General features: G+C 36.0%; 1 pseudogene; it reads left to right on the top strand.

The window, feature by feature from the left end:
• Positions 1-1,653: 1,653 nt before the first annotated feature.
• LOC149221814 (uncharacterized) lies at positions 1,654-21,735 on the top strand (annotated as a pseudogene).
• Positions 21,736-23,848: the final 2,113 nt, after the last annotated feature.

Raw genomic sequence — 23,848 nt, 5'->3', positions numbered from 1 at the left:
TCTAATAATGAAGGGAGGACAAATTCCAATATTGTAGAAACAAGCGATCACCAAACACAAAAATAATTGCAAGTCGCATAAATTTGAAATTGAAAGAGAATCATACACCTCCATTAGCAACTCCAATGAAAAGAAAGAGAAGGAAAACAATTATTGTAGATGGGATAAGAATTAAATTTTAGGTCCAATCAATTATATCATTGCAAAATTATAAATGAAAAGAACAAGAGGTATCCAGTAAAGTAGACATGTTAAACTTTGACGAAGATGAAAAATCATAAAAGATATTTACAACAATCAAGTAGAAAGAAAGAACGAGAAAAAAAACACGAGAAATTGTAATAAAGTTATATGGAAAAATGAAAATGAGAAACCATCTATAGTAAGATACATATCTCACTTAAGGAACCATCGATATAGCTAAAGCATTCACAACAAGAACCCCACAATACCACTTGCAACAATTCTAAGAAAAAATGGAACAAATGATATTGAAACCAAAGGGAAGAATAAAGAATAAAGGCATCACTATTTTCAAAACTTTTGGAAATAAACACACTTTTGTGAATATTAATCTCACAAAACAATTAGATCTTTTTATGTAGTCTATGAAAAATCCCATTGTTATGTTTGTTGGTGATCAACAAATCAAAGGAATAAGTTGGTAATTAACGGTGTACGACTCCCCGTTAATCTCTACAGTTGCCGTAAAAGTTGGGCAGTGTGCAATTCCTTCCTTTGTAAATTGATACGTAGGAAGTGGAATGTTCTTTTTTACAGCAAACTCGTTGAGCACGTTCTTGAGTAGTTTTGTCTCCTGCTTGGTCATCAAAAATAAGACAAACAGATTTACAATCCTCCAACATATTCAAACTCATTAGGTTTGGTAACGAATGAACAAACTCTTTACCAGATTGACAAAGGTCTCGAGTGTTCGAGGGTACATGCTAAGACTTGTTCACCACTTGACCTCTAATCAAATGGAACTCATCACATCTAGCTCATTATGACATGTTGTGGACCATGAATATGGATTTTCAGTTATCATTGTGGCACATGCATAAAATAAGGATATTAAGATATCATTGTGGCACATGCTGTGCCGAAGGAGTACCGAGCAGTATGATATATAACAAGAAGCCATCTCCATGCTCCAGCCTCCCACAGGATGGCAGAGGAAAATGTTCAGTTATCATTCCGGGAAATGCATAAATAAGGATGTAGATATCTTTATGGTACATACTGTGTCGAAAGAGTACTGAGCAGTATAATATAAAACAAGCCATATCCATACTTCCACAAAATGGCAGAGGAAAATGTTCAGAATTTAATTCATGGAAAAATAAGGATTGGAATTTATAATGATTTTCGTTATACAATAGAAGGAAATCGCATATGCAAATCTTACTTTAAACTGGATATGCAAATCTTCAACCGCTACCTGAGTAGCGGCGTTCTCTGCTTCCTTCTTATATTTAAATCCAGGGGGCGAATCATATCGTGCGCCGTTCACTGTCACACTGCATTTGAACTCAGGAAGATGGTCTTGGCCTTCATTTACGGTGGTGTAAACTGGCAAAGGCAAAGAATTCTTCTGGGCGTACTCTCGTAACCTGTTTTTGAACATTTCCGCAGCAGGGCAAAGGGATCGAAATGCAAACAAAAAGGAGAAAAGAGTGTGGAACAGAGAAGCTGAGTGGTCTGTGTAATTTGGTATTTTAACAGGGCGTGGATTGGTGGGGCTAATGGTTGGGAAGGGGCACGAACGCTAGTGAGGGTCCCGGGGTAGTTCGTGCTGGAATGAGGAGGTTATTCTTTACAAGCAGCGGGCCGTTCTTATAAGCTGGATCATATGGATCAAAAATATGAGGTGCTTTTCATTTGGAATCGACCTGTAATTTGTTTTCAGAACCGTCCTGCGCATAATCTCAACATAGGAGTTTATCATAATTAAAGCACACCCGTAGCCTGCGTTTCTATATTTGTTTGCCTGCGTTTCTTGTGACAGAAGTGCGTGTTTCAAAAATATGAGGTGCTTTTCATTTGGAATCGACCTGTAATTTATTTTCAGAACCGTCCTGCGCATAATCTCAACATAGGAGTTTATCATAATTAAAGCACACCCGTAGCCTGCGTTTCTATATTTGTTTGCCTGCGTTTCTTGTGACAGAAGTGCGTGTTTCAAAAATATGAGGTGCTTTTCATTTGGAATCGACCTGTAATTTGTTTTCAGAACCGTCCTGCCCATAATCTCAACATAGGAGTTTATCATAATTAAAGCACACCCGTAGCCTGCGTTTCTATATTTGTTTGCCTGCGTTTCTTGTGATAGAAGTGCGTGTGAAACCGAAAAAGAAAAAAACAATGATGATAGGTGATCAATATTATTAAAACGCATAAGTAGTGAGGGCAGTAAGCAGCAGGATTTGATATAATATTTAAATTTCTAATATTGCACAGAATCAAGGATTTGATATGATGTCTAAATTTCTAATATTGCACAACTTGACTGTATATTTTTGTTAAAGATCAAGAATTTGATATCATATCTAAATTTCTAATATTGCACAGAATCAAGAATTTGATATGATATCTGTTAATATTTTTGTTCAAAGATTCCCTTACTGCTTGAGAAGTTAAAAATAATGAATCTAAAACATCGTAATAAAAATTAAGATAATTCAATAGAAGGCATTTTGGGTGACAAGGATATTCCAAAATAATGAAATCTTAATAGAGATTAATAAACTATTAAATAAATACATTTTCAATCCAAGGTTGAATTTAAAATAGTAAGTGAAAAGGTTAATAAATAAGTTAGGAAGGGAACATGACATACATGGTCATGGAATTTCAAGGAGGAACCAAACTCAAAAAAGAATTGGAAGTTTTTTTTGGAAACTATTTTCTAGCTTAACCTATTTATTTCATAAAGAAATTAATTTCCTTCATATAATTGAAGGTGGTGAGGTGATGTTTCTCATAATTCTATGGTAGTTATACAATGTTATGATTGCTAACAAAGATTTAGGAAATAGTAAATTTGTAGCTATTAATAGGTTTCAAAATGCTCTCATTCTTGGATGGATCTTTGGGATACAATTAGGTTCTTATTTCTAATGAGGATAGATTGAAAACAACTTTCAAGACCAAATGGGACACATAAAAATACACATCTAAATGGAAGTCATTTTACTAGTGAATGTTAATGCCACTTTTCTTTGGGATAGAATTAGGTTCTTATTCTAATGAGGATAGATTGAAAACCACTTTCAAGAACAAATGGGACACATAAAAGTACACATCTAAATGGAAGTCATTTCGACTAATAAATGCCAATGCCACTTTACAATATGTGAAAGTTATAGCTTTCAACAACCTTGTTAATCAAAGCATGGTTTTTATATATACAATGTCAACATTTAATAGAAGAGGTTCTTTGATCATGTATGACAATTGAATCAAATGTTTGATAGGTGCAGAAAATATGGACCTAACTAAATTCCAAGAACATTTTCTTTCTTGCAAAAATAAAATTGTTTTGGAATATCATTTCAAAATATGAAATATTAGTAGATCTATAAAGAACAAAAGCCATGCAAATTCCACTAACATGTAATAAGAAATTGATGTAATCCTTTTCTAGGAATATTAATTTCATAAGTTGATACATCTATGATTATTGAAATCATTAAATCCCTATAAAAGATGATGAAGTAAGATGTACTCTTTTAATATGATAAGGTTGAGAAAGGAACTTTTGAGGAAATCAAGATAGTTATTAATGCCACTCCATCCTTGAGCAATATGGGCTTGAGAAAATATTTTTATCTCCATAAATTTGAATATGACCACTCCCTTGATGTTGTGCTCACTTAGAAGGATGAAGAAGGGAGTGAATTTGTAAAATTGTTTATGAGCATCATACTACAAGGTGTTGAACTAAATTATTTGGAAGTTGAAAAACAAGCATAAGTTGTAGTCAAAGTAGTGAAATAACTCAAACTTTATGTTCTAAATAGACATAAAAAAGTTATTGTTCCACATTCAGTTATGAGATTTATATTTATGAAGAAGGAACTCGGTGAAAGTGTAGGAACTAGATGATGGCTTTCTAGGAATATAATATAGATATTAAACTTACAACCATAGTTCAAGCACAAGGATTCTAAGGAAAACTAGAAGTCAGAGCTTAAGATCAAGCTTACACTGACAAAGTGGATTGGAAGAATATTTTTTTACAACTAATGTCCTTTTTGTACCTATAGACAAATTCATGATATCATGTTTTGAAACACTATTTGCAACATGGATCTAGTCCGAGTCACCTAGCTGTAAAGAAATGAATAGCATTAAGATTGAAATCTATTCAACACTATCTAGTCAACATAATTATTTATAGGAAGAACTATGACAACATGTTATTGAGATGTTTTGGAGGACAATGATGTTGAGAAAGTATTCATTGATTTACATCATGGTTCAATAGGTGGACATCATTTGGAGATACCACCACACATTAGGTTTTAAAAGTTGGGCACTAATAACCAATGTTATTCTAATATGTGCATGCACATGTCCAATAGTGTTGAATATGTCAAAAATGTGCAAGAAGGGATTAAAACGAAAAAAACTAGTGATATCATTGCAACACTTTTGCTATTGATAACCTTTTGAGAAATGGGGATTCGATGTAATGGTAAATATTAATCCTAACTCCTCAAAGAAACACGAGCACATATTGATTCCAACTAGTGATATCATTGCAACATTTTTGCTATTGATAACCTTTTGAGAAATGGGGATTCGATGTAATGGTAAATATTAATCCTAACTCCTCAAAGAAACACGAGCACATATTGATTCCAATAAATTCCTTCACATTGTAAAAAAAGTTACAGTAATAAATTTCAATCACATGACAATGATTCAATTCTTATAAAAACATATCATCACTAGGCTTTGTGTCCCATCTATACTATTATTTGATATTGTATCATACTTTTCATTAGTAGATGTAACCAGGAAAGGATTTTTCTTATGCTTTTAAGCTAGCTATTATTACTAAGGGAATGTTTTCTTTGAATCAACAAACAAAAACTTGATCAAGATTATCAGTCATAATTTAATCTCCAACACATTATGGGTTAATTATGTGTAATGTACTATTTGGCACATCACCATACTTTTTGATATATAAAAAAGAGACAATTTTACCATCTAACATATTTCTACCTTCTTTGCAATCATAATAAGAAAAAAGTGGTAAGTTCTTAGCAACAATACAAAATAAAATTGGGACTTTGTTGAATTTAAAAGAGGACATAAATAAAACCAAACAAAAAAGTGTAGGTCACTAGAAAATTGTTAAGTAATGGTTCAATAAACATGCACTGTGTGGCAAATCATTTTCAAGTTAGTGATATAGAACTAAAGTGGGACAAAGTGAAATCTCCATAAGGGTTTAGATAAGGCCAGGCCTTGAGCATTCTACATGGCTCAAAATATTTTACTTGGAATTTTTTAGACGCTTGATATCTATGAAACCTTGTAGCACACTACCTCTTTTTCCTTATTATGTTTTTCTATGAGAAGTTTTTCCATGTGACCATCAGTTGGAAATCTATGTAATGGATGTATATTAAAATTATTTTGGAACTAGGGTTACTTTCTTAAGGAGCTAGGGTTTCCAACTTACTGTGGGCCCAAAAAACAACACTCTTTCCTGTCATGGGCTTCCAAGGGTATGGAACTACCATCTAACAAGTGTGTCAACACTGAACAACTTTACTATGTATCCATAAGGGAGTGAGGAGCAGGAGAAACATGGAAAAATCCAAAGTGATTAGGGGAAAAGGCACGGAGAAAAGCATCTCATAAAACTTTTAAGGGCCTTTCCACATTGAAAGAGCTAACCCTGGGGGTAGATGTAAACTTAGACAGGGTTGAATCTCTAGCCCATCAAACCCTCGTTGGTAACTTTGATTACATCACCTTGTCCCATGCGAAGATTTTATCCTTGATAAAGGTGACCTGGAAGCCACTAGTTGGTTACATTGCAATGATGAGAATTTTAGTCCATAAATGGATCCATTTCCATTTTCTAACAAAAATTGATCTTGAGTTTATTCTTAGTAAGGCTTGGGTGTTAGGCAAGGATTCCTTGTGGCTTCAATGTTAGCATCCGACCTTCTATCCAAGTATTGAGCTACAACCTCGCCAAAACATATGGGTCATGATTCCAAGTTTTCCTTTGGAGCTATGGTAAAAACGTGTCTTCATAAACATCGCAAATTCCCCTGGAAGATTTTTTTCTTGTGGAGGTTTCCCTAATCATTGTTGACAAATGAATGACATGGGTTCTAGTGGAGATGGATGTTTCTGAGGGGATCCTTAGGACACTAAAAATTAGGTGGAAGGAAAAAGTTAAAATCCAGCCTCTGGATTATTTGAACACTCCCTTCAAATTCCTAAACTACATAGAAGTGGGGCACGTGGTGAATTCTTGTAATTCTCCTCCTTAACAAAGGCTTCAATACAAAAAAATTGATCAAGCTTTATATAAATATGGCGCCAATTTTTCTGAGGCGTATGTATTGGACCAACAAGATCTCCAAATTCCCACATTTCCCATCCTAGGTGTGACCCAGCGATTGGGCACAATTTGAAAGGAGGCTTGTATATCTGAGGACGGTGGAAATATTGGACGCCAAAATCCCCCTATCGAGCTACGTTATCATACTAATTCCTATTTTTTTGTGGATGTATATGTGGATGGACTCTAATTGGTTTAGGGGGATGTAAATGGACTGCTACCTGAAACAATGTACATCCATTGAACTTCTTCTGAACGTGATACAACATCAATATTGGAGATCGATAGATCGAACTTGGACCTTATTTCTTCCATCATACTGGACGTTTCCTCTTTGGAGGACCTCTAACAAGGAAGAGATGATTTCACCACTAATTTCTTCTCCTCTTTTCCATCTCTTATTCAATATATTTCTCCAAAGGATTCTTTTATGATCAAACAACTTGAAAACATTACATGCTCTCCTATAACTTTTTCAAAATTTTCAAAACATCTTCCAAACCCTACAATCTCCATCCTCCCAGACCCTGCACCTATTTATGTGGTGTCCAAACTCTGTGTAACCTCATCTTCTAATCGGGTAGAGAGAAAATCTCGTGATCCTTGTCGAAACCCTGCTCTATAGAGGAACGGTCATCCCATGACTTCCCTTTTTCATGCCAACATTCACTTTCCCTTCTCACATGAGACCGAACCTCAAAGGAAGTATACCCTACATCCCACCTCTCCTACAACTATAGTCCCTGGTTCTATTTCTGCTCCTATCCCACCCTAAACATTGTGCCCCAATTTGAACCCTCCCCTACCCCTTCTGATCATATCTTTCCCTCCATTATTCAATCCTATAAGGGTGTTTTAAATATCATCGCCTTACCTTTATATCTTGATTCCTCTAAAGGAACCTCACTCTCCTTTTCATAATGTAACTATACAAAAAAATAAACACAATGAAAAATTCTTGGCAAGAGAAGGTCCTTCACATCAAGTAATCTAGGGAGGGCTATGTGAATCTCCACTTGTTCACTCTAAGAATGTTGTTAGGGCCCTTAAAGAACATAATCCCTCTTTGACCTCTTCCTAATAATCGTCATATATCTCAATATTAAGGGGGATTGTGGGAGCCTCAAATTCATCTTCCGTAAGAGACTAGTGGACATCCATCACCCCTCAATTATCATGCTTTAAGAGACCATGGTCCCAGGGGAAAAGGATAAGGATTCTTTCCACCATCTTTTTCCCGGCTAGTTTTCCTACTTTATGGACTTTGTAGGATTGTTGGGAGAACTTCTCTCCCTTTCAAATCCCAAATTGAGGTCCTTTCAATATTTCTCCTCTTTCGTTGGAATTATTCATGAAGGTGTTGTAAAGGATTTTTGTGTCTAATCAAGTTGGTAAACTGATATGGGCCTTATAGGAGGAGGCCTGATTTATGGGATAAAGTCAAAGTGAGTGGACTTATATTAGAACCCTCTCTCCTATTGGCCGAAGACTTAAATTTTATTATCTTTCTTGGTGAATCTTGGGAGTCCTGCACCCATTTTTACCCCATGGCCACATTTTTTTTTGGAGATTCTTTAGATTAATGACCTCGATAATATCTCTCCTTTTCACCTTGCCCCTACTTGGAGAAATGGAAATACTGCGGGGGGTGTGGTACAAAAAAGTATATTAATAGATTCTTGATGGCTTGTTAGGTGTCAAAAAATATTGGAAGATTCAAATCAAGGATATTTCAAGACAAAATATCATACTGCCTTCCTATACTTCTTGAATTACACTTTGAGGATCACAAGAATTATTAACCTTTCTAATTTAATCACACATGGATGGAAGAGGTCTCTTTCAAATCCCTAATTTCTGAGTTATCGTGGAATAGTTCAACTCTTAGTTTCTCATCAACTATGGACTCCTTAGTTAAGAATTTATACTAACTCAAGAAGATTATTGTAAAATGGGAAAAAAAAATGCAATGTTAGGTCCCTATAATACTAATGATGTCCCCATTACTATTGTAGTTGTACCCTTATTAATATTGTTGTGCCCCTATTGTCCCCATATTGTTATTACTGCGCCCCATAGAATCCCTCTATTGTTATTTTTGTGCCTTTATATTATTATTGTTAGGTTGGCTTGGTTATATTGTGACTCCTTAGACTCCTATATATAGAAAGGAGGTTTTGTCATTTGAATCATCCAAGAATTGTTCATTTATGTAATGTAAAGGAGGTTGGCCCCTCGAAGAGGCTGAATTCTAAGGCGTTGATCTATCTTTTCTATCTTTTTGTGAGCTGGTTTCATAACATTTGGTATCAGAGGTTTGGATTCTAGGGTTTCGTTGCTCCAAATAGGTCATCGTGGCATTTTCGCTATAACTTTTTTCTACGATGTTTCAGAAGCGAACAAAAGAAACCCATTTGAGACGAAATCGCGTTGAACCTCGGGTTCAAATTTTAGAGCTTTTCGCGCTATATTCGTGGAGATATGATATGAGGAAGTTGGTATTTTTGCAAACTCCTGAATTAAATTCCAAACAAGTGACCTTGGGAAAATCGTCATAACCTTTGTTTTGAGCATCAGATTGCAATTTCGTAAGATGTTACAGAAAGAGGACGGACTGTAGTTTCCTGTATATATTTTTTAGACTCGAAGGTCAAAACAGTGACACGTGTCACTTCATACAAGTTCGCTCTTCTGAAAAGGTATATAATCTGAGGTCATCTTGGGACATTGTGCATAAATATTCCTTGGAGAATCTAAATTCGATCAGACTGGTGGCATTGGAAAGAGGACATAGAGGGCTACTGCAGGTCACAATTTCAGAATTGAAAGATCTGAAATTACAGAGATACATCAAATTTAATATCGAGTGCCTACAAAGTGAAAAAAGGTGTGTATTTTTTTAATATTTGCATAAGCTTGGTTTGAAAAATTAGTTTGAAGGAATTCAAAGGGAATAGTGAAGAATTATTATCGGTAATTGATGCCCTGAAGAAAGAAAATGGAAACACCTAGTAACAACCTGAAATCTCTAGCATGACTCATGAAGAAGAGGAAGAAATGCTACATGATATATCAAAATTACAAGACCAAGTGCAACAAATGTCACTCTCACAAAAGCTAATAGAAGCTAAGATAAATGGTGTGGAATCTATGATAAAGGGTGTGGAAGCTAAGATGAATGGCGTGGAAGCTAAGATGAATGGTGTGGAAACTAATATCAATGGCATGGAAGCTAAGATGAATGACATGGACGCTAAGATGGATGGCATGGATGATAAGATGGAAGAATTGAAGATAAATTTGAATAAGTTGCTACAAGAAATGGTCACTAATGGTGAAAGGGTAGTAAAGGAAACTCATGATGAGAACAAAAGAAATGTTAATCATGATTTCATAGACTCTAATGTTGGATCGAAGACCCACCATATTCCAAAAATCGATATGAGAAAGTTTGATGGCAAGGATCCCACAACATGGATACTACAAATGGAGCAATTTTTCGATCTCAATAATGTGAAAAACACACAAAAGGTACATATTGCAACTTTATATTTGGAACCAAATTAGTTTGTATGGTATCAATGGCTTTTCTCTCGTAAACAAATTATCACTTGGGCAATTTTTACGGAAGAAATGACAGCACATTATGAGGATACAAAAAGCAACACCTTTTTTAGCCAATTGATAAGTCTCAAACAAAAGGGCTCAATGATGGAGCACATTGAGGAGTTCCACAAATTGAACATAAGGGTAAAAAATATTCTAGAGTAGCATAGATTGATGTGTTCATATGGACTTTAAAGGAGAATATCCAACGTGATGTTCGCCTTTGGGAACTTGATTCATTGGAGAAGGCATTCAGGTTAGTAAGAAAAATGGAAAGCAAAATTATGGCAACCAGGAAGCCTACCACTCACAACTATAAAGATGGAAGTGTTGTTGCCCCTAGCCTTCCACAACCTATAAGGTTCACACCACAACAATTGGAAGAAAAAGAGCAAAAGGGCTTTGTTACAGTTGTGATAGAAAATACACTAGAGGTCATAAGTGTGCTGAGAAGAAATTATTTTACATAGATTGTGAAGAGAAAGTCTGAAGAAAATGAACAAGAAAGGTCAAAAGAAGAGGATATACTCCAGGAACAAAGCCTAGATAAAGAAGAAATGAATCCGACCATATCTTGTAATGCATTGGCTGGAATTACCACTCCTCAAACCATCAAGATAGAAGGACATATCAAGAAGAAAAAGGTAATAGTGTTGATTGATTCAGGAAGTACCCACAATTTTATTCATTGTAAGATAGCAAAAGAATTGAATTGCTTCCTATATCCAGCACCAGAGTGTCAAATGATGGCTGCAAGTGGAGGAACAATAAATTGCTCTGGAAAGTGCCATAATATCAAGCTATCAATGGGAGAATATGTATTGAATAGCCCAATGCTTTCCATTCCAATGGGAGGTGCTGATGTTGTACTAGGAGTTCAATGGCTACAATCCTTGGGTACAATAGCTTTTAACTTTCAAGAAATTTTTATGAAATTTTATGTGGAAGGAAAGGAAGTTGAATTAAGGGGTATTGCAGGGAAACCGGGAAAGATAATCAACTCTAACGGTATGACAAAGCTTCTAAAAAACGAACAACGAGGTGTAATTGCACAATTATGTTCGCTAGATGTTTCCACATCGAAATCATCTATTTCTCTAGATCTCCAAAAAGTCTTGGACAATCATTCCAAGGTATTTGAGACTCCCAAAGGTCTCCCACCTATTCATGATCATGATCATGCTATTCATTTGATTCCAGGAAGTGTTCCTCCAAACATCAGGCCGTACAGATATCCCTATTCCCAAAAGAGTGAAATTGAACGTATGGTTGCAGAAATGCTAGAGGCTGGTATAATTCAACCTAGCCAAAATTCTTTCTCTGCTCCAGTAGTATTGGTGCACAAGAAGGATGGGTCATGGCGCATGTGTCCGGATTATAGGGAGCTCAACAAGCTCAGTATTAAAGATAAGTTTCCCATTCCTGTCATTGACGAATTATTGGATGAATTCAATGGATCAATTTACTTCACCAAGTTGGATCTTCGTTCAGGATATCATCAAATCAGAATGAAGACTGAAGACATTTTGAAAACAACATTTAAAACTCATGAGGGTCACTATGAATTTTTGGTCATGCCTTTTGGCCTTACCAATGCACCTTCTACATTTCAAGGTTTGATGAATTCCATTTTCAAACCCTTCCTTAGAAAAATTTTGTTAGTATTTTTTGATGATATACTAATCTACAACAAGTCTTGGAAGGATCACGTTGAACATGTTGACAGGGTGCTACAACTATTGGAGGAGAAACAATTATATGCAAAAAGATCCAAATGTTTCTTTGGAGTACAAGAGGTGGAATATCTGGGTCATATTGTATCTCATGAAGGAGTTAAGGTAGACCCTAGCAAAATTAAAGCCATTAAGGAATGGAAAATCCCCACATCCATAAAACATTTGCGAGGATTTCTCGGGTTGACAGGGTATTATCGCAAGTTCATTAAGAAATATGGGAAAATAGCAACACCTCTAACAACATTATTGAAGAAAGATGCATTTTCATGGACTCCAGAAGCAACAAAGGCCTTCGAACATCTTAAAGAGGCAATGTGCCATGCACCAATCTTAGCTACGCCAGACTTCACAAAAACCTTTATTGTGGAATTTGATGCTTTAGGAAATGGAATTGGTGTTGTTTTAATGCAAGATGAAAGACCCATTGCTTTCGAAAGTCGTCCAATCAAGGGAAAGTATTTACACAAAGCTATTTATGAGAAGGAAATGTTGGCAATACTACATGCACTTAAGAAATGGCGACCCTACCTAATGGGAAGACACTTCAAGGTAAAAACGGATCATGATAGCCTTAAATACTTTTTAGAACAAAGATTATCCTCTGAAGAACAACAAAAGTGGGTCACAAAGATGTTGGGTTATGACTTTGAAATCATCTACAAAAAAGGGAAGCAAAATGTTGTGGTAGATGCACTCTCATGAAAGGATGAGGATGTGGAAGCATTGTTGTGCGCCATTTCTATTATCCAACCAGATTAGATAAACAAAGCAAGGGGAGAATGGAAGAATGACGAAGAAGTGTGGGCACTTATTCGAAAGTTACAACAAGATTCCAGTACATCTGATACATTTAGCTGGAAAAATGATTCGTTATGGTACAAAGATCACTTATACCTTTGTAAGATTTCCCAACTCAAACAAAATATTCTTCTGGAATTGCACGCTTCTACCTTAGGAGGGCACTCGAGATTTTTAAAAGCTTACCACTGGGTTAAGAAGGAATTTTTTTGGGATGGCCTTAAATCAGATATTCAATATTTTGTGGCAGAATGTTTGGTTTTCCAACAAAATAAAGCTGAAACAATTAAGACACTAGGTCTATTACAACCTTTATCCATTCCAAGCCAATGTTGGGAGGAGGTTTCAATGGATTTTATCACAGGTTTACCCAGGTCTGAGGGAAAGAGTGTCATCATGGTGGTAGCTGACAGACTTACCAAGTATGCTCACTTTTGTGCATTATCACGTTCATTTAAAGCTAGTATAGTTTCTACTGCATTTATAGAAACAATTCAAAAGCTACATGGAAACCCAAAGATTATTGTAAGTGATAGAGATCCCATTTTTACTGGAAATTTTTGGACATAATTATTTTCTTGTCTTGGTACTCAGTTAGCTCATAGCTCATCTTATCATCCTCAATCTGATGGGAAAACTAAGTTAGTAAACAAATGTTTGGAAGGATATCTTTGTTGCTTTGTATCCGATAAACAAACATAATGGGTCAAATGGTTGCCTCTAGCTGAATGGTGGTATAACACTTCCTTCCATACTGCAACAAAAATGACCCCATTTATGGCACTTTATGGATATCAGCCACCATCCATCACATCATATTTAATAGAAAATTCTAAGGTTCAAGCAGTGGAACGTCACATCGAGCATTAACAACAAGTTCTCCAACTCTTAAAGGATAACCTTGTGTTGGCACAGAATAGAATGAAACAAAAAGCAGATCAACATCGTAGTGAAAGAAGTTTTGATGTAGATGACTGGGTATTCCTACGGCTACAGCCATATAAAAAAATGTCCCTCAAGCAAGGTAAGAAGGATAATAAATTATCACCAAAGTATTATGGTCCGTACAAGGTGTTGCAAAAGATTGGTACTATGGCATACAAATTGGAGCTTCCTGCAGCTTCTTGAGTGCACCCAGTTTTCCATGTTTCATGTTTAAAGAAGGTTATAGGCAACAAGCTCCCAGTTCAAACAATATTTCCAGAACTTGACGAGGAAGGAAAAATTATATTGGAACCGGAAGCAGTCATAGAAACAAGAACTCGAAAGCTACGAAATCGATCCATTTCGGAGTATCTCATCAAGTGGAAGAACTTATCCGCTGAAGATTCCACATGGGAGGATGAGAATTTTATACAGAAGCATCCAAAACTACTCAAGCGTTAAGGACAACACTTTTTTTTTAAGGAGAGGCGCATGTTAGGTCCCTATAATAATAATGATGCCCCCATTACTATTGTAGTTGTATCCCTTATTAATATTGGTGTTCCCCTATTGTCCCCATATTATTATTACTGTGTCCCGTAGAATCCCTCTATTGTTATTTATGTGCCTTTATATTATTATTGTTAGGTCGGATTGGTTATATTGTGACTCCTTAGATTCCTTTATATAGAAAGGAGGTTTTTTCATTTGAATCATCCAAGAATTGTTCATTTATGTAATGTAAAGGAGGTTGCCCCCTCGAAGAGGCAGAATTCTAAGGCATTGATCTATCTTTTCTATCTTTTTGTGAGCTGGTTTCATAACAGGAAATTTGATCTCATAAATGCCCTGTATGACTTGGAGAAAGTATATGATCAACTCTCATAAGATTTTTTTTAACACAAACTACTCAGTGGAGTTATCTAATAGGACGAGCTCTTTAGAAGCTAGAAAAATACATATTTTGAGACTTGAGGAGTCATGGAGGCTGAAGAGCATAGCAACATGGATAAAGTTGGGGGATGGTAATACAAAATTATTTGATAATTATGCCACCCACTTAAGAAACATAAATTCTATTTGGGCCATAAAGGTGGAGGATGTAAAATTTGTTTCAAACCAATCATATTTAAAATAAAGCAGTGCTTACCCATTTTTATTCCTTGTTTAGAGATGTTGGTCATAACAATATTGTCCCTCGACTTTAACTCATCTAGAGATATCCCAGACTTTTCAACTCAAAGGATTCTGATATGATAAGCAACCCCATCTCCTATGAAGAAATCAAAGGGGTCTTAAAGCATTTCTCAAAAGATAAAAGTTAAGGTTGGAATGGTTAGACAATTAAACTCTTTATTTCTTTATTTCTTCGATCTCATGGGCTTGGCCTCTGAAAATAGGTAGAGGAATAAAAAATAAAGGGGAAAGTCTCATCTTCTATGAATGCCACCTATATAGCCCTAATTCCAAAAAGCTCAAACGCAAATAATTTTCTAGACTATAGGCCTATTCACTTTTTAACTTGGTGTGTAAAAGCATTTCAAAGATGATTATAAACATAATTAAGAAAAAAATTAACAAAGAAAATGAGCCTCAATCAATTTGGTTTTCTTGCAGAGAGACAAATTCACGATGTAATTGGCATTATGGAAGAGGTTATCCACTCTATTAAGACAAAAAATATGAAGGCTTTAGTTCTAAAAATGGATCTTAATAAGGCTTTTGATAAAGTCAATTGGACCTTCCTTAGACTAGTCCTATTGTATATTAGATTTAACTTGGAGATCACTAATTGGATCATGGGATGCGTAACCTCTGTAAATTCATTAGTTTTAATCATGGGTCCCCCTCTCGTAACTTTCCCTACTCTAGAGGTATTAGACAGGGGTTTCCTCTCTCCCCTCCTTTTCCTAGAGGAAAAGCAGAAAGGAAACATCAAAGATATTAATGTCTCCCCTAAATAGTTCATCACCCATGTCCTTTTTTAGATGATGTTATGTTGATCAGGTCTGGATCAGTTTTGGAATGGAAGTGGTTTCATGGGGTGATAAACCTACCATGAGGTGCTCCATTATCTGGAAACCCGTGATAGACCCTTTTCCTTTTCTTTTTAATTGGATTACTAAGAAAGTTGGGGATGGTGCACAGGTTATCCTTGGAAAGAACCCTTTTATTGGAGGTGCTCGTTGTTATAAATTATCCTTAAATCTAATTCATGTCTTAAATTAAAAAGTTCTTTACTCCTTGAATAGTGTCAAAAGAGAGGAGCCTTCCTCAATTGTCCATTGGCTAATTCCTATCAAATTCTATCTAAAGGGATCCTTAGAAAATGAATGGATTTCCTTCACAAAGGAGCTTTATATCAATGGTATGAGACTAATATATCCTTAGAGGGTCAACTACTTTGGAGTTGGAAGTGAAAAACTGGCATATCCCTTTCTTCAATTGATCAAGCATCTTTTTGTTGGTATAACTCTATTTACATTACATTTTAACATTACATTAATTACTAATCATCACTCATTAACATTAAATAGAATGTTAGGTTTTAACTTTAACCTTAATAACTAATAATTAATATTCATATTAAATTTAATATTACATAAAACCACACTATTTTGGAATAGAGATTCTATAATTTTAATTTATTTAATAATTATTATTATGCCACAGTAGGAATTTAACCTAAATAGAATATTTTAAAATATTCTTAATAGTATACATAAATCAAAGGTTGAAATTTCTATCAAAAGTAGTTATGTCATTTCTCACCTTTTAATTAAATTGATTAATTAAAACAAATTGTCATGTGAATATTAGTTATGGTTTTTTGGGCATATGGTATTAGTACATGGTATTGGCCCATGGTATTGTAACAAAGCATATTTATAGGTTAAAAATCTTCATGGTAAAGTAGAGGTGAATCTCCATGGTTAAAAATCTTGTTACATGTTTTTCTAAACCTATATATGTTTAAATCATATATTAATTTCAGTTATAATTAATAATAATAATAATAATAATAATAATTTAAAATAAAGTTATAAATTAGTTAATTTTTATGATTTTTTATAATATTTGCAACATGAAATGTATCATGAGGTAGTGTTTTGATGCCTATCAATATTTATAGTCATTTAATTTATATAGTTGTATGAGTACTAATAATAACATGTATATACATACATAATTCATACACATACTATTAATGCATCTAAGTATAATTCTTATATACTCCCAACCAATAGATATTACCAATGCATAACACATACAAGCAAAGTAATAATTCAATTATTAGTTTGCGACAATTCAATGAATTAAATATTTCTTCTATTTCATCACATATAAACTAGGAATTTAACACCCAAAAGAGAATAAGATAGACACTATATTTAGATGACTAAAACATAATAACACTCTTAACTACTCAAAGCACCTTATCTCCTTAGCCTACTTCTATACTCCAAGTCAAATTCCTCCTCTTTTGGATTATCTTGGTGCATTAACTATATTAACCTGACTATAGATAAGCCATGTAAGTGGAAGTGCCAACATATTGACCAAATTTCTGTAATAAGAAACTAGTAATCACCATTACATCTAAGATAAAGTGACTTAATGCCACTCCCATGACTCTAGTTTTATATGATAAATGGTGAGAAATGCATCACACTTCTTAATAGACCTAAAGTCCACACCATATCATGGATCATATTGCAAAATTGCTTTTAGGTGCTTCATCATCGAACTATCAAGTCAAATAGTGATATCACCTGAAAAGCCTACACATGCCTAAGATCATAACAATGCATATAAAGAAAATTAAAAAAAAAGGGTTTAAGGATAATTTCTATCCACCATAGATCACTGGATGTCCCCAACATTAACCACTTACTGTTTATCTTCTTTAGCTATTACATTGCCATTAAAACTATACATTAGTTTATAACACAAGTTCATGTATGTTAATATGATATTGACCTGTGAGTCCATAAAAACATATCACATATCAAGATATTTCAATAAAAGTAAATCCTACAACATTTAGCATTAACAGCCTAACAATGATCAATTTAATGTTTTAATGTACATATGTCCACATGTTAATAAATTGGATTTCAAAAGATCAAATAGTGATAACAATGATCAATTTAATGTTTTAATGTACATATGTCTACATGTTCATAAATTGGATGGCAGAAGATCAAATAGTGATAACATATAATGTGTAATGAAATATTAAATAGTGATAGTTAAATTTTGATAATGCACACTGAATTATATTGATCAAATAATATTATGCATATACATGAAGTGTTGTTTTAAGATAGGGAAATTGTTTTGGACACATAATCAGTTAGTTGAGAGAGTATTTCAATCACACAACAATATAGGAAAAAACTATATCTAAACAACTCGTGGAGAATATGAACAAATTCATTATAGAATTGATGAGCACACCAAAGACAACTAGGAATTATATTTTCCAAGTCGCCCCCTTCATGACTACTTGTCTTAATATCAATTAGCAAAGATATACATCTGGTCCAATCTAGAAATTACACCTTGTGTCTTATTCATGCAGACCTCATCCTCATCAGGTTGTCGACGTCCATATAAAGGAACAACCATCTACTGTGATACATGGGTTCCCAACCGCTGCAACTGTCAATCTACTAGGAAGCCCTTAACATATATGTTTCATCCAACGTCTCGATGAACTCTCCCTAAATATAAAATATCACCTTATGGACTCTACAACCAATATGGTCCACCCAAGTGCATCCATTCTACATGACACACTCTTCCATGGTGTTAAAAGCTCTCTAATAGAGGGAACACATAACAAAGGGGTATGCATGCCTCTCTCAGTCTTACCGCCGGACTATTACAAAGCAATATATGACATGTAGATTTGTTATAATTACAATGTGTGACTCATACTTTATCATTGTCATGAGCCTAATCTACAAACTCAAACCGTAACTTGCATTATGCTGCCCTTTGGATCCTTTGCCACTCATTTTGGATACACTTCACCATTCATATGCTTGAGCACACCACTGCTTTCTCACTTGTATCATAGTATCACTCATCATAGGCTTTGTACTTTTGATTTTGTGACATCTTCATTTTTAACTTTGACATATTAATCTTGGATCTCCATGCTTTACCTGTCAGCAATTAGAATCGCAAATTCTAACTAAATAAATACATTCACCTCTATTGAATTAACTAGGCTCAATAAGTTCAAGAATTTCAAAGAAAAAAAAAAATTCTCACCCTAATGTCCACATGTTGTGATAGCTCCAATAGGCTTACCATACCTACTAAGCTATCTCATCAATTAGAATTTAGAAACACTTCAACACTAACACAACAGTTGTTTAACAGCTCCAATTCAGCGCGCTCGATTCTTTCATAGTTTGGCTCCATGATCCTTCTGGCAACATCATTCTTAGCACGTCAACATACTAGCGTTGGAGATCTTATCCCAGGTTGTACGAAAGCACCTTTTATGTCACAATCATAGTGGTATAGTTCACCATTTTGCACGTTGTTAGACTCTGTCTTATATCAGAGATTGATTCTTCTTCAAAACCGGGTTTTGAAGAAGAAATCATTAATGTTGCTTTTCAGATTATGTAATTTATCTTCAGCTCTTCTTAAGGCAGCAGCAAACTTCAAAAACTCCTACCTGCACAAACACAATTTCAAAGCATCATTTATATATATTTTGTGGAGAGCAGGTATTGCAAAATGCAGGTATATATTTTGGTTGTCTTTATGGTGTTACAGCTCCATTGCAGTTGGATGACAGTGAAGAGATTCATGTGGCTGAGGCCATGGTGGCAGAGTGGAAAGAGTTTTTATGGGATGTGCCAGAAGAACAGGCTGCTTTGTGGGGCCACTGTCAAGATCTTTTTTAAAAAATACTCCTTTCCCCCATTGCAGGCGGGTATGTTCTTCCTGAAGCATGCAGAAGCTATTGAAAAGGATGTTCCAGCATTAGAGCTGCATGGAATGCTGTTGCTTGCATTACAGTGGTTAAGTGGCAGCATGACACAGTCGCAGCCGGTCTATCCCTTACATTTGCTTCGAGAAATTGAAACTAGAGTGTGGCTTCTAGCTGTGGAATCTGAAGCAGAGATGAAGAATGGAAAGGCCATTTTTCAGATTCCAAATGTTTATTTGAGGTCAAACCAGGAATGTAATATAGGAAATAATGCTAGTGTCATTGACCACACAGCAAGTATCATTGCAATAATGGATAGTCACTTGAACATCATCAGAGCAAGATCTACAGATCAAATTGATAACAAGGAAATTAGCAAGTCAGATAATCGTAATCCACACATAGTAGACATTAGTTTCACTAATGTGTCTGGTGGTGGCTCAAAACCAAAACGAAGGAACAGAGGGTATGTACTTCATAAACGAGCTCCACTTGATAGTGCAGAAAGAGGTCAGAGTGACACTGAAGATAATCTATTATCTTCTATATCTCCTATCAGAAGTAATGAACATGGGGGTGTTTTTCCATCATTTGAGGAAAATATAAAGATAGAGGCAGCTCTTGCAGGATGGGAAGAAAGGGTCGTAGCAGCAGAACTTGAAAGGGCTGTGTTATCACTTCTAGAGGTTGGTCAAATAGCTGCAGCAAAACAGCTCCAACACAAACTTTCACCAACATATGTACCATCAGAGCTCTTACTTATAGAGGAAGCTTTGAAAGTTGCAGAGATTTCCAATCCTAATATGAATGGATATGTTACATTGCCAATGACCAAGTGTCCGGCATTTGCATTACTCCAGTTTTTGAATGTAACAGAAAACATCAATATGAGGACACCTTTAGAGGTATTAGAAGTGATTGCAACTAAATGCTGTGAAGGATGTGGAAGAGGTTTATGCAAGAGGATAATAGCGGTGGTGAAGATTGCCAATTTTCTAGAGCTGTCATTTTCTGAAGCATTCCAGAAGCAGCCAATTGAACTTCTTCAGCTTCTTTCTCTCAAAGCCCAAGATTCACTAGAGGAAGCTAAACTTCTTGTTGAGACTCACTCAATGCCTGCAGCAAGCATTGCACGTATTCTTGCAGAATCATTTTTGAAGGGCCTTTTGGCAGCACACCGTGGTGGATACATGGAATCATCACAAAGAGAGGAAGGACCTGCTCCTCTTTTATGGAGAGCCTCTGATTTCTTAAAGTGGGCAGAATTGTGTCCTTCTGAGCCAGAACTTGGGCATGCCTTAATGCGGTTGGTCATAACTGGTCATGACATGCCTCATGCCTGTGAGGTTGAGTTGCTCATTTTGGCGTACCATTTCTACAAGACATCTGCATGTCTTGATGGAGTGGATGTTCTTGTGGCCCTTGCAGCAACACGAGTTGAGTCATATGTTGCAGAAGGGGATTTTTCGTGTTTGGCTCGCTTGGTGACAGGAGTTGGGAATTTCCATGCTCTGTATTTCATGCTGGATATTCTCATTGAAAATGGTCAGCTTGAGCTCCTTCTTCAAAAATATGCCGTGGCAGATGCAACAACAGAATCGGCAGAAGCTATCAGAGGTTTCCGGATGGCTGTTCTTTCAGCTCTGAAGCATTTCAACCCTGATGATCTTGATGCATTTGCCATGGTATACAATCATTTTGATATGAAACATGAAATGTCGGCTCTGTTGGAGTCATGTGCACAGAAGGCCCTAGATCAATGGCTTCAGCGTCGTGATAAAGAACAGAGTGAGGAGTTGTTAGAAATGATGCGCTTCTATGTAGAAGCCGCTGAAGTTTACTCAAGCATAGATGCAGGAAATAAAGCAAGATGGTCTTGTGCACAAGCATCATTAGTTTCCCTCCAAATACGAATGCCAGATACCATGTGGCTTAATCGTTCTGAAACAAATGCACGGCGAACTCTTGTTGAACAGTGCCGATTTCAGGAAGCGCTGATTATGGCAGAGGCATATAACTTGAACCAATCGGGAGAGTGGGTTCTAGTATTATGGAATCAAATGCTGTGCCCAGATTTGATAGACCAGTTCTTAACTGAATTTGTTTCAGTGCTATGCTGATGCACTTAATGACACTGAAGAACATAGTCACGACAATATGCCTTCTTTCTTATCCAAAAAGGAAGAGCAAATCAATAATTTTGATGAAAGAGAATTTACTCCCTCAAAACAACGACTGGAGACTAATGGATCAGATAGCCGAGAAGATAATGGTGTTATCTTTAGGGAAACTACAGCTTGCTTTCCAGATACAAGCATTTCAAAATGCCTTACAAGTGTTGAAACCGTAGAAGACCGCGTGGCTGGCCAGTTGTGAACATGGGAGAATTGTGTCATCAATGGGAGCCTGCGTAATAGAGAAATAAGATTCGATCTTCTATTAATAGCTTTAGTTAAATCTCCAGGTGGATCTACGCCCCAGTTGATATCTTTAAATGGCCATCAGAGGATTTTAAACCGCATTGAGTTGTTTATACATAAGTCGTTGTTTTATAGAACCTTCTGCATATGAATTAAAGCTATCAGTTACGTGGCAATCGTTGCAAAGTGGCATTCAAAAGTGCGATTACCTATTTCTATCATCAGCTAGTTGTCGCTGGAATAATGGAAGGCTTTTCTATCTTTAGGAGCAGATGGAGGATTCTCCTCTATTTTTATGGCTTTAGTTAAAACAGCGCCTCTGTTTTGGGCAGCAGTTTACTTTTAATGTATTTATTATAAAAACAAATTCATTTTGTAAGGAGAGAGGGAGTAGAGAGTTTTTCTGAGTGCTGGGAGCTGCTGGAGAAGCAGAGAGCTTTCATTGTACAGTTTTCTGCAGAGAATTTAATGGAATTTCACAGCTCTGTTTGCTGAGATTCATGTGGTATGTTGATTTAACATAAGTTTTTCCCTTTGTCTCATATGTAAACTGTTTGTTTCATACACCTCATGATCATATCTATTGAGCAAATGAAGTGATTAGGTAGGAATTCATAGTATTATATGCTCCTCCTATAAGTTTGTTCAATTCTATGTTTTCTTCTGTTTAAGGAGGATTCGAAGTATTATTTGCCCTCCTTAGCTCCTCACCGGTCTTGCCAACCCATTTGAAACCAGATTTGGTGTTAAATTGCATGCCTACCTTGCCTCAGTTGATAACCTGTGTAGTCATTATACTTCTCTGTTTCAAGCTGTGATTTTGCCCATGCAGCCCAGAAAAGCCCCGTCATTCCAAAAACCCCAAAAATCATTAAATCAACCCCCTTATCAATTTACTAGCCTAAAATCTTTATTATTAATTGGTCAGCGTAATCATATTGAAAGATCTATCGAATCTGACCCGAGAGAGCCTTCTCATACCTCGTAGGGCTAGCTACGAGGTGAAATGGTTTGATGTAGCCTTGAGAGTTTGTCTATCTCAGCCTAGGTGAATTCCAAGCGCTAACACACGTTATTCCTTTTTGGATATCCATGGGAACAAATATCCACTATGTCTGTTGCAATGAATTCAAACATGGAAAGCTTGCCAGCAATTACCCAAGTATCATTGCTAGCTTCGAAGCTGGGGTTAGAATTTCCAAACACAATACATCACTCAGATATAATGACCATCTCTTTGCGTAAGGCACTCAAAATCCTTTCCTCTGTCGGACGCAGGACAAAAGCTTTGCGTGCACCTCATCAGAATAAAAACGGACAGTCAAAAATGTATTAATACCAACAACTCTGTTTAACAACTCAAATGTTGCGGTCACGAGCCAACCAGAAGTTGAATGGATGGGCCTACATTGGTGGAAGACAGTCAAAGACAGCCTGCTGCTGTCGGTTTCTTCAAAGTGCAGACATAGGCTGTTGCACTAGGCTTCACCTTAATATGTACCGATTTTAAACAGTAAAAGAATCGGCTCCAACATGGCACAGGACTAGTGCACCTCAAATCTCAACATTCTCAACAGATATCAAAGCAACTATTGCGCTTGTGCTCAACAAATGTCAACGCAGACCCCTCATTATGGATATGAATAACACCTCCACCTCCAGTCCGCGGCTATAAACACTCTCGCACTCAGCCTGTAACAGTTCCCAAACAGATCTCTTTCAGTCGTGGCACCTACTAGTCCCACCGTGGCTCGATGCTCCAACCTCTGTGCGGCTGTGGGGCCGTAACACCACACTCTATCTTGTCCAATTA

The sequence above is a fragment of the Pinus tabuliformis genome, chromosome Q (assembly GCF_031772625.1).
Source record: "Pinus tabuliformis cultivar Carrire ecotype Pingquan chromosome Q, CPIR1, whole genome shotgun sequence".
Lineage (NCBI taxonomy): Eukaryota > Viridiplantae > Streptophyta > Pinopsida > Pinales > Pinaceae > Pinus > Pinus tabuliformis.
The sequence above is the reverse complement of the archived record's forward strand: the minus strand, read 5'-3'. Positions and strand labels throughout refer to the sequence as shown.